We start from the raw sequence: 11,768 nt of genomic DNA, 5'->3' as shown, positions 1-11,768 counted from the left end.
AAATCTTTCAAAGTGGATCCTATAAGGGTAAGTATCGTAAAGAAAATGGTACAGAATTCAAATGATATCTTAATAGAAGTGAAGTTTTAAAAAAATGATGACAGAATGACTTTTTTCCTTTACTTTTTAATAGCTCCAGATAGATTTTATTGAACCCCATGATTTATCCTGTCTGTGTAGATCTACAAGTGGTTGTCAAATGGCTGCCAGCATCTGATACACAGAGAGATGTATCAGGTCATCATAGAGCTGCCACTGATCTAACATACCCCCCCTCTCCACTCCTCTCTAGTGCTGCCTCGACAGGTGCTGCTGCAGTCGGAGAGATTAGGTGATCAGTGTCCTCAGATTCCTTCCTGCCAGGAATGTCGTACATGCAGAGGAGGATTGGTCTCTCCCGGCTTCCTGAGGGGAGGTTAAGGTAAGGTGGGCAGCTGGATGAAAGGGTGAGAGGGACAAGAAACAAATGATACATCAATTGAAATCCAATTGCAATTGTGAGTGAGGACTTATTAACTGATTCAAACAATTCAAAATAGTCAAATTCTTACCTCCAGCATCCATCAGAATTAAATATTTTCTTTTGCCGTTGTTGCATTTGTATGTGTATGTGTAATCCCTACAGAAGTGCATAGATGTTTTCCTATAATGAAACTGTTCCCGTTCGATAAACATCAACATACGTAAATTCAGCGAATGTGAATGTAGGTTACATTTTAGTGAATTGATGCACAGAGTGAGGGAGGAATAAGAATGAAAATAGATTGAACCACAAAGTTCACAAAGGGAGGAGCTCGATGTGGATGGATGGTCAACCAAAGGTTGGCCCATTGTATGTTTCACATTTTCTTTTTGTTGAGCATGACCACAATTGTTCCCCATAGTTATTATTTTAACCATGATGATAAAGGTCTTCTAACCTTATCAGCAGTCATTTCAACCCAAATCATGATGTTTCCCTAAACACAAAACTATCCCCTGACTTAGCCAAATGTCCCATTACATAACCAAACCTTGACCATTGTTAACAGACCTTTTCCTAAGACCTTTTTGTGTCATAGAAAGTCAGAGATATTAAAGGTAGGGCCAGCAGGAATTTTTGTTACTTGTTAGAAAACACAACATTCAGACTGGGCTCCTCCTCCTTGGCTCAGTGCAAACAGCAACGCACACCCACTACCTCTGATCGCAACAACGTGAACACATTTAGTAGCCTAGCAATCACCTGCAGCACCGTGTTTTCATGTGGGTTAGGTTAGGTGATTTAACACCTCTGCTCAGCAGAAAACCAACTTGCGTCGTTCTTTATCCCCTGCTGCTCTCCAAGTGCCTGAAAGCAAGGCCAAGTCAAGCCAAACTTCACCCTCGGTAAGGAAAAAGCTTTATCTGTTTGGCATTTTGTTTCACTCTGGTTGTGGTTTTCTTGCTGCATGCTACATTCACTATCACAGCTGCTCAGAATAGTTTTTTCCACTTGTCAATCAACACGCTAAGTCACTTGAGCACTGGATGGGCTGTGATTGGCTGATTGAACCGTGCTTACTCCCCACCCAGAAATGTCCCATTTACACTAAAACATCAACATACAGGTAGAGGAGAGGGTTTGAGGCAGACACTGACACACATGTATAGAGAAGTGAGGATTGAGCAGGATTGTTTCTCTGAAAGTTGATATTTTATTCTTTTGGAAAATCCTGCTGACTCTACCTTTAAACATAATCTGGGATCCTAAAGAACCATTAAGATTAACATAAATCTTATCCTGAATCCAGTTGAGGGCCTTTGATTGATATGAAGCAGTTTGGGCAAAACACCATCAAACTCAGTTTGTAAGATGCTTGTTACGTTGATTTTAAAGAGTTGTGGTGCTTGCTGCTGGCTGAGTGTGTGCTGTATTTGCATCTGGACAAAAACAAATCATTACAGAAGTAATGGTGCATAGAACATAACAGAACGTATTAAAGATGAAGGCAGTATAAAACTTTATTTTGCTTTGAGACTTGCTCTAATATACAAGACCAACTTTTATTTCCTATGCCATTTTTTCATTTTTGAAATGCATGAAAAAAATTATGCATTGTTTTAGCAGATCTTCATGAACACGTGGGAGAACTTGTGCTTAGCTATCAATTCAGTAGGAATACAAGAAGTATAGTGAGTAGCTTTACTGAAGGGAGTCAATGACAGTGACTATACAGTGAGGGTGCTGCAGAAATGGGGTTGCAGGCCGGCTAAAACAAGGTCACACATGCTTTGTGTGACCCCCAGGGAGTCATGCGGGACGAAACAAGAGTGGTGCCTGCGTTTGAGGTGGGCGCCACACAGATGAGCTTATGAAACGCTATGCTGTCCGCCTAGCCGGGGGTGGGGCGTGGAGGGTGAGAGGAGAGGGCATCCCTACCATCAATCACTCAGGGTGGAGAGGGGGACCCACTGCTCCAGGATCAGCCCAACAGGCAGGAGGACCACGGGGCCAAGGCCACATTAAAGGCATTCAGTGTGTCCCCCTCAGCATGTGAGGGCGGGATGGAGTCAAAGGAGAGGAGGCCGAGGGATAACAACCAGGAGGTGTGGTGCCAAGTAACTGGAGAGGTGTAGCTGAGCGTGGAGACAAAGTGAGGAGTCCAGACAGGGGCAGGGGAGGGACACTTCTGAGGGAGAGCGGCCTGTGAAACATGAGGCAAAGATGGAAGGAGACAGACATTGTCAGAGCCTGGCTTACAACTCAAAGCTTAGTCCATGAACTCATCACCTCTGGTCACATGTTGTGCAGCACGAACAAGAATGCTTTTTTTTTTCTCCCAGAGATGAGTCCCTGCTTGCTCAGAGGCAGGCATCACTTGGGATCCAGGAGGGTGTTTCTCCTCTACGTGTTGGCTGCAGCCACACTGTAAGTCTCGTGGCACACACACTCAGGCTTTGGAGATGTGGTGTTGACAGATAGGCAGCAGATACAGCAAGTACCAGTCAGAGTCCATCAAGAGGCAGCTTTAGAAATTCATTCCAATACAGACAATCCTTACAACATGGGGAGTGCGCTCGCATTACAACAATTTTTGTTTCAGTTTGCTATAAAACATGCTCTAAAAAAACCCAACAAAACAGGGAGGTGAGGATGTTTCTACAAAACACATGGAGCTACATTAAACCTATAGCATTTTAAATGCATTAACAGAGCGAATTTAGTATTTTTGTGTTTCACAAATGAAACTGTCACCTCAAATAAAGTTGGGCAAATAAACTTAACCATGCTGTATCTGAGTGCAAAGAGCAACACATTGAGATAACAAACCTCAACAAATTTCATGATTTGTCATTTTAAAAAGCTGTATCCTGCTTTAACTTTTAAAAAAAAAAGTGAGCAATTTTTTACGTTGAAACATACATAAAAGTTCAAATGTCTGTTATTAAAAGGCATTTAAAGAAGTTTCAAAGTGATCATTTCTGCTCTCCTATAAGTGCTACATTTAGAGCTTTTTTTTCAATTCAAATCACATTACAATAGTATTTGTGCCAGTTGAAAAAAATGTCCAAACTTGAATTTAATGAAAGTGTAGAGTTAAATTCCTGGTTTTCACTCACTGCTGTGTTTTGCCTTACATGACACTTACCTGCTGGCAACAGTTCCAGACATTAAAATAGGATAATAAAGAAAAAGTCTATTTATGATAAATCCCAATTTTCGGTGCAATATTTTGTTTATTTCTCATACACTATGAGTCAAATCCAGAAACAGAGTTCCAATTTCAGTCCATCTAGTTTTAGAGATGTGGTAGCCACTCTGGACTTCTCTCATGTAAATATGTTGTGCTGCCACAAATTGTTCGGCACCCCTGCAAGCTTTTTAGAGGGAGCACCTGTGACGCATAAATCTGTAACAAACTCCCAGACTAGTATGTTACATTTCTAATAAGCGTCACCAAACAGGGAGGGGGGTAAGTGAAAAAAAATGGCTACTGTATGGGTTTGTAATAAGAGCCAGCTGTGGCTGGCCATGTGGGCTCTGTGCCGGGAGCATGTTGCTAGAAGATTTGCGCCAGATAGAAACTGGCAGCCACACCATAAATCCTACTTGTTGGGTATGGTTGCAATTTTTTGAAGCGGCTCAAACAAACTTTTAATTACTGAGAAATCCTGTTAAACCTTACACAGTTAGTTAAATACGAACCTCTTCTCATGGTATTCTAACAAGAACCTGGATTTGCTCCACCTGCCAGATTAGCCAGTGTCCTCTCACTGAATAACCAAAGCAGAGGGGGGCTGATATAAACCATGTCACCCCACATTTTCTCTTTTTCTCTGAGCGTCACATACAAACATGTGAAACTGTGCTCAGGTATGAAAAAGAGATATAAAAAAGAAACATTCCTGTCTGAGCAATTGCTGTAAGCACTACATCACGTTTATTAACGGTACTAAATCAGAGTCAGTGCTGCAAAGGGCAGCTACAGTACTCCTCAGAGGCCTCAGAATGACTCTGCCTTGGTAAGCACAGCATTGCACATTTGGAGCGCTTGATAGGATGGGAGGGGGATTCAAGACATAAATATTTCCTCTTTCTTACTCTGTTGCTGGCTAGGTCAAAATTGCATTGATTTGCTGAATTTCCTCTCCCAGAGGGAATTTAAAGTTATAAAGTCTCACCTTAGGGTTCTTCCCACGACCTAAAAAAGGTTTTCAACACATATATGAAATAATGGATCAGTCCTGGGGAAAAAGGCTACAGTGCAGTGCTCCTGGAAAACAAGGAAAACTTTGTAAACTAAAGTGAAACTTTCTACCTCCACACCCAGTATATCTCCTTGCCTTTTTCTTCTCTCATCCACAGCTGTGGACCTCCAAGGCCCCACGCTCTCTGTGTGGGCTGAGGGCTGTACCCAGGACCCAGGCAACCAGAGACCTAGTGGTAAATTCACACACATGCCCTTCTAGACCTGCACTTGCAAAAACTCCACCAGCCCCTGCGTTGGTAATTACCACTGTAAGCAAATGCACTCGCCCTCTCTCTACAAATTGCTGATAAGCTGCTTTTCTAAAACACAGTCCACTACTACCAGTAATTAGCAACATGATCTCATACCGTATGGCCACCCTGAACCCTGTAAAAACATAAGCTTCACGAAACTAGACTCCTTTTTTTGACTAAATGTTTAAAAATACTGTCAGGTTGAGAGGGGGGCTGATATAAACCATCTTTATGATAGAAAATTTGATGTTATGTAATAATTTTCAAATACTTAAAACATAAATAGAGAAAAAAAACCTTGTATAAATATGTTTTTATCAGAAAGCAGACCAAGACAATAGAGATAAAGGAGATAACCAAGATGCAAGAGGAAAGTAGGAATGAGTCTGGGGTCAGAAAAATGTATAATTGTATCATCTGCATAGAGAGTGATGCTAAAAAAATGAACCTGGAGTTAAATTAATGTTAATCTATATTGTAGTAGTAATGGGCCAAGGATAGATCCCTGTGGCATCCCTGTAATAATGTTTTTCATTGATTCAGCTTTATTAAGTGTGCTGAATTTCAGAAAACTGCCAAAATGAAGCACAAATTATCTAACACAGCTAAACACAAAATCTATGGGTATATGATGTCCAAATATGTTTGTAGAGTATGTGGCTAACACAAGCAGAGGTGGCACTTATACACCAACAAAATTCTGCCAAACCTGCGATACAAGAACCCATTCATCATTTGTTCTAATACCCAAATCACACCCCAAGGGAGCCAGCAACATTTGAACTTCTGCTCTTGTACTTTACCGTGAACATAATTCAGCGCTCTGCTTCTTTGGTTGAAATAATGAGTGGACTGATGGAGGTTTAAATTTCTAACAGATGCCTTTCAGCAAACTGTGATAGTCAAGTACACCTGCTCTCTGTTTCTTGAATGGAACATTTTTTTTAGGCTGGGATTGTTTTGAAAAGTTTTTGTGTAAGGTTTAGGGACAATGTTTAGCTGTTGTACTTTGTTATTGCCTCAAAGATGTGTCAAGTAAATGTAATTGGAAGAAATAAAAAGCTGAGGCAGATTAAAAAATTTGGCACCCCCCCCCCAAAAAATAAATAAATAAATAAATAAATCTGAGAAGAAGTGTAAAAAGGGACGATATTTTACACTTGATACAAGATTTTATCCATAGGCAACTGCAAACAACAATATAATTTCAAAAAAAAACTCCTAAAGCTTCAAATGATACAGCTGATGCAACCGCTTCAGCATGGTCACACAATTGTTGATTGGACTATCTTATGTGGAGCATGACTTTTACAAGAGATGGGTGAGCGGGGGTGAAAGGTGCAGGGGACATGGGGTGAGTCAAGGGCCTGCTTGTAAGGCCTCCAGGCCGAGGGATGCTGAGCACTCTTCACCCGGGCAAAGGTTCACTCCGATCATCTGGGCCAATCTGTTCCAGACGTGGTAAATGACACATTATTGGATCCAGACCTGACAAGGGCTTTGTGTATATTACATTACCAGACACCAGGCTCACTTAAGCTTCATTACCTACATCCCTCCTCCCTACCAAGACTGAGAAAAAGGCAAGTGAGAGGGGAAGAGAAAGGGCAAGGTATAGATCTCACCTCGAGCCATGCACAGAGGGGGCTTTTTCCCTCCAGGTCAGGCAGATAGTCTGCAGCCAGCTCACCATCACACAGCTCTCTTTCTCTGTCTCAGTCCTCCCTCTTCTTTCCTCTCCCAGCTTTCTGTGCTGGGAACCTGTTAAATATAACAACACCAGAGTCCACCCTGGAACACCCAAGATGATCCTGCCTGCGGGGATTTTTGGGGAGATATTAGAAACAGAGAAAGAGGTCACCCCACCCTCCTGTCTTCCCACACTGATGAAACTAAAAGCGTGAGTTGATTTGAGAATCCTAAAGTTGTATGAATACAGAGGATGTTTTGCTTGATGGTAATACTGAGCCAAGTTATTTCCTATAAAGGGACTTCTATGAGAAATTAATGGAATTAAAGTACAACTCTAGAGACAATGCTTAACACGTGATCATAGTGTCTGATGGTGAACAACATCAAATATGTTGGCTTTGTGTAGCTAACATTAGCAGAGCCACCAGTCTTTGGTTCTCCTTGCAGTCACACACCCAAATGCTTGTCCCAGTTCAGCACTACAAGATGCTATTTTGACTTGTTTACATCCAGGTAGTAGAGCATTACAGTAGTATGGCAGTAGCTGCTATCTGAAGGCTTATCCCCAGCTAGAAGTGGCTAGTTGTGCTACAGCTCTGACACAATTTTGATTTCACATTTCAGATCTAAATTCAGTACAAATATGACAAATATGTTTGACTGACGAGTAACTCTGGTGCCAATTAGCAGGAAGGGCATTTAATTGTTCCAACAAAATGCATGTATCCCTACAAAAGAACGTCCACACCCAACCACCTGAACTTAAGTTTCCATTGGTTGCTTTAAAACTTGGACAGGTGTGTCTTTAAAAGGGTAGCATCTGCAGGAGTGTGTGAATGTGACACTGCTCAGGTAGACATTCCACAGTGCAGTGTGTAGGCTCAGATTTCTTATTGAACATGTGGGCATTAGGCTAAACATGCAAACAAAAGCGTTTTGTTGTGAAATGATTTCATAGCTTGAAGCCACACCTACTGCTTCAGTACTTCTGCTGTTGTCAGATAGAATACCCATGATGATTTACAGACTGTATACCCCTCTGTATAACACATACACCACCGCACTCTCTTCACCCTCCGCCAGCAGTGACCATAATCGCACAACAACTGGATCTATTTTCTGAACTGCAGGCATTTAAATGACAATCACCTTCCATGCTGTCTCAGTTGCATCACCTGCCAGGGTGCAAGGACAGGGGACACTGCAACAGAAGTGGAGCCTAAGATATATGTGACTCCAGGAATGATAACTGTAATGTGCACTCACAAGCGTCAGTGAAGATATATGTGCCACAAGGATTACGGTTACAGTAAGAGGCCCACAGCTGTAGCTTCCTCGGTAGCCAGAGAGAGGTCGAGAAACCACATTATGTACGCTTTGCCATATGTAACATGAAATAATAACAGCTGCAGCATGAAAGGCCTTAAAAGGAGTGATGTTTTTATTATTTTTGGTGCTAACACCACTTTGGTTCACTTGTTTTTTTATGTGATAACTGGGTATTAGGGAGAGCATATATAAAGTAAAGAATAGATTTAAAGAGCCTGGTAAAAGGAGGCATTTATTTCTTACCCACAGATATATAAAAGGGTCATACATGCTTCTTTTTTGCATGGCATGTTTTTCAGCACTGAAAAATACTTTGGAGTGGATTTATCAACATCAGTTTTGTCTTTCGTCACTTTCTATATGCGACATCACTTATTTCTGTTTTCCTCCTCTGCTCATTCATCGCTCAGCTTTTTGTTTGTTTAAACTTTGTTCGTTGTAACCGACTGGCTTCAGAGGCACTTTGATGCCAAGAACAGTGAATGCAAAACGGTAACTTTGGAATTTTTGTGAACATTACTGAAGAAAGAAATTTGGCAGGCTGGTTTTGTGTTTTACTTTACCCATGTTGTGCTTTATTCTGTTATTTAGAATCATTGTAACATCACTTTTTCTAACAATGCTGCTCTTTAAAAGGTAAAATATATGCATGTTTATTTATGTATCTACTATATATATCTCCTCTTATTATTTACCTCAAAGATGGTCTTTTCTTATTTAACCCTAAATATGTTTTGATTTAATCGCACAATAGCACAACATGTATATAATGTGTGTCGTTTTGCCCTTCACACATTGGTCTGTGTCTGACATTATATCTGTGCCTGAGAATGTGTGTCTGTGTGTGTGTGTGTGTGTGTGCCTGTGAGGTTAGATGGTCATGGAAGGCAGCTCGAGCTCCACTGTTCCAGCTCATTAGCCGTGATTAATCGGCCTGTGAGCTTTCCCATGGTCCCCTTCGCCTGGTGGAGACAGAGCTCACCTTGGAGGGCACGGGGAGTCCAGGCAGCTCCAGCAGCACTGTTAACGCTCTGCTACATGTAAGAAAGACTTGTATACATTCAGCTTGACTTGTCTCAGACATTTTTGCATTTGCTTTCATTTGTTTTGCTTCTGTGGACTTTGGGGAATTTCAGAACTCAAGAAATCATACTTTTTATTGATGTGTGATAAGATTCATCCATGCTCATAAATATCCTTAAAACACAATGGAACAAACTTTAAAGGTTTTATCATCACTTGCTTCTTTAGGTGAGTCATTTTTGCAGCCATAAGTCAATACACATAAATGGGTACAGTACAGCCACAACTGTAATTAGGAAACATAACTGTTTGCAGATCTGTAAAAAAAATTGTCCTTTTATTTTATTATTATTATTTTTTTTTAGCAAGATTCAAAGTAAGAACAAACCTTTATTGTTCAAATAGTGGAAAATATTCCTTGACTTTTGCCAGCAAACAAGACTTAAGAAAAAAAAAAGGAAGGAAAGAAAGAAAGTCAAAAGATTAAGAGGCTGTTTTGAGTCCCTTTCATCATCCAAGGCAACATGATTCATGAATTTAAAAAACAATATCCAGAAAAATGAATAAAAATTTCAAATTTAACGCATATAACAGAATTAAGACTGCTGTGTCGAGACATGAGGTGATAAAGCAGAGATGTTTTTTTATACTTGGGATTTTAATAATTTAATCAGTCACTCATAATACAATTACCTATCTGTAGTGTTAGAAAAATAATAGTTACAAAAAAAATGTTTGTAATGGCTTCTCTACCATCATGTCAATTTATAGCACCCTGAAAAAAAGAAACAATAAAGCCTCAGCAAGTTATAAAGAAATACAGTTAGTATTATATATAAATATAGTACAGTAAATGGAAAAAAAAAGTTTGTATTTTTTTTTCAACTGTCACTCCACATATTTGGCCAATGTTGAAAAATAAATGTTTTACGGTAAAGTGTATATTCACAAACTTAAAAAACAAAAACAAAGAAACACTGAAGTTTTTTTTAACTGTTTTATGGCATGCTTTTTTCCTCACAACCATAAATATTAATAAAAGAGGTAATCAAATAGAATTTGAATGGAGGAAAAAAGTTACAGTAAATCATTTTTATTTTACCAAGTGAAGGGAACCTACCTGAAGGTTTTTTTCTGTAAATTATTTTTCTAATCATTTGACCCGACTGATAGAAAAAAAGAAAAAGAAGTCCAGGTTTGTTCACACATAAATATACATCCATGTAGGTCTCCTCAATTAAGACATAATACATTCAGAGAAGCCTTTGTTTTTTCACTTATTGAGGAAATATGCTGTCTAATCCACTGATATAAGAACCATCTGTGTAAATGTGTGCCCATATCTCTGTCTGCAGAGCCCTGCATCTGCTGAGCACAAAGACTGTGATGAACTCGCTGTGATTGGCTCAGGACTTTCAAAGAGGATCAGTCTCATCTTCTTTCTGCCTCTTACACTTCTCCCTAAAATAAATAAGTTTTGTTTCTGTTGGGTCTTCACCCGCCCACACACACACACACACACACACACACACACACACACACACACACACACACACACACACACACACACACACACACACACACACACACACACACACACACACACACTCACTCACTGACGTAACAGGGTGTGTTGCGTGTAAGCTGGGGAGTCTGATCATTTATCCTGGTCCCCTTGCTATAAAGCATTGAAAATTTTAATCGATCCCAGGCACAAACAGTAGCTGCTAATATTTAATTCGACAACAAAAATGAAGCTTAAATTGTCTGCTGTAATTATGATAATATTACAAAAAATATATATATAAACAATGATTATAATGACATTTATACATTACAAAAAACTGTAAAGTAATGTGTCTTAACAGGGATGTAAGATCATCTGTGTTTTGTTTTCTCCCTTTTCCATCACTATGTCTTTGTTGAAATTATACAAATCTTTAAATATCATGTCCCATCATGCAAACATAATGCACATCTGTTCGTTATAGTAGCATTTAATGCTACTTGTTGAAAACAAAATTAAAAAGTAAAGTTAAGCTTGGAAGAATTAGATCTTCGATAAGAAGATAATTACTTTTATTTAGGAATCACACTGGAATAAACTTCAGCTCTTCCCAACGAGATCTGCCTTTAATCTGAAACTTGTTAGTGACCACACATGCCCGGAATGAGCACATGTTGAACCTTGTTTCACTTTTGTTTAAATCCGCTGTTCCAAGATAATTCAGACACAAATATGCTTAAAGCTGCAGAGGTTTCTTAATTTCCTGTGCGGGCCACACACAACTGCACAGATCTCTTGGCTGCGGACCGCGCTCTGAAACTAAGACCCAGAATCCAGCGTCATTATTTTGACTGTAAAAATAGATTTCAGGGAAGGGCTTTGTCTCCCACTTATGAAAAGTTAACAAAATAATTAACGGATTGATTTAATACATGTTCCTCTGTGCCCGGCAATTTTCTGATGCATGTAATATTTCCCAGAATCCCAGAGCAGGAGGATGCCAGAAGACAGTCCTAACACGTGGATCTACAAATACACAAAATAGTATTTAAATCATTTGAGATTAGACATAAAAGACAAAATTAATACTTAGTTCAGTAAAACTCTAGAGGGCTTTTTCTCTCTAATGCACTACACTGACATATTTAAAGTAAATGATGACAAATCCTCAAATTATTGTTCAGTGTTTTTATTATATGGATGAGTTAGTAAAAAAGCAGCTCAGTTCACTCTCCCTGTGACGGGCCACAT

General features: G+C 39.6%; 1 long non-coding RNA gene across 1 annotated transcript; it reads right to left on the bottom strand.

Moving 5' to 3' along the window:
• Positions 1–201: 201 nt before the first annotated feature.
• LOC141803874 (uncharacterized) lies at positions 202–6,707 on the bottom strand. Its single transcript, XR_012599613.1, has 3 exons — positions 6,592–6,707; positions 2,402–2,666; positions 202–434 (listed from the first exon to the last, which is right to left on the bottom strand). It is a non-coding gene; the product is annotated as an uncharacterized LOC141803874 (long non-coding RNA).
• Between the last annotated feature and the right edge of the window lie 5,061 nt (positions 6,708–11,768).

This window comes from Halichoeres trimaculatus, unplaced genomic scaffold (genome assembly GCF_033239565.1).
Source record: "Halichoeres trimaculatus isolate MK-OKI-2021-1 unplaced genomic scaffold, fHalTri1.1 fHalTri1_scaffold_15, whole genome shotgun sequence".
NCBI lineage: Eukaryota > Metazoa > Chordata > Actinopteri > Labriformes > Labridae > Halichoeres > Halichoeres trimaculatus.
The sequence above is the reverse complement of the archived record's forward strand: the minus strand, read 5'-3'. Positions and strand labels throughout refer to the sequence as shown.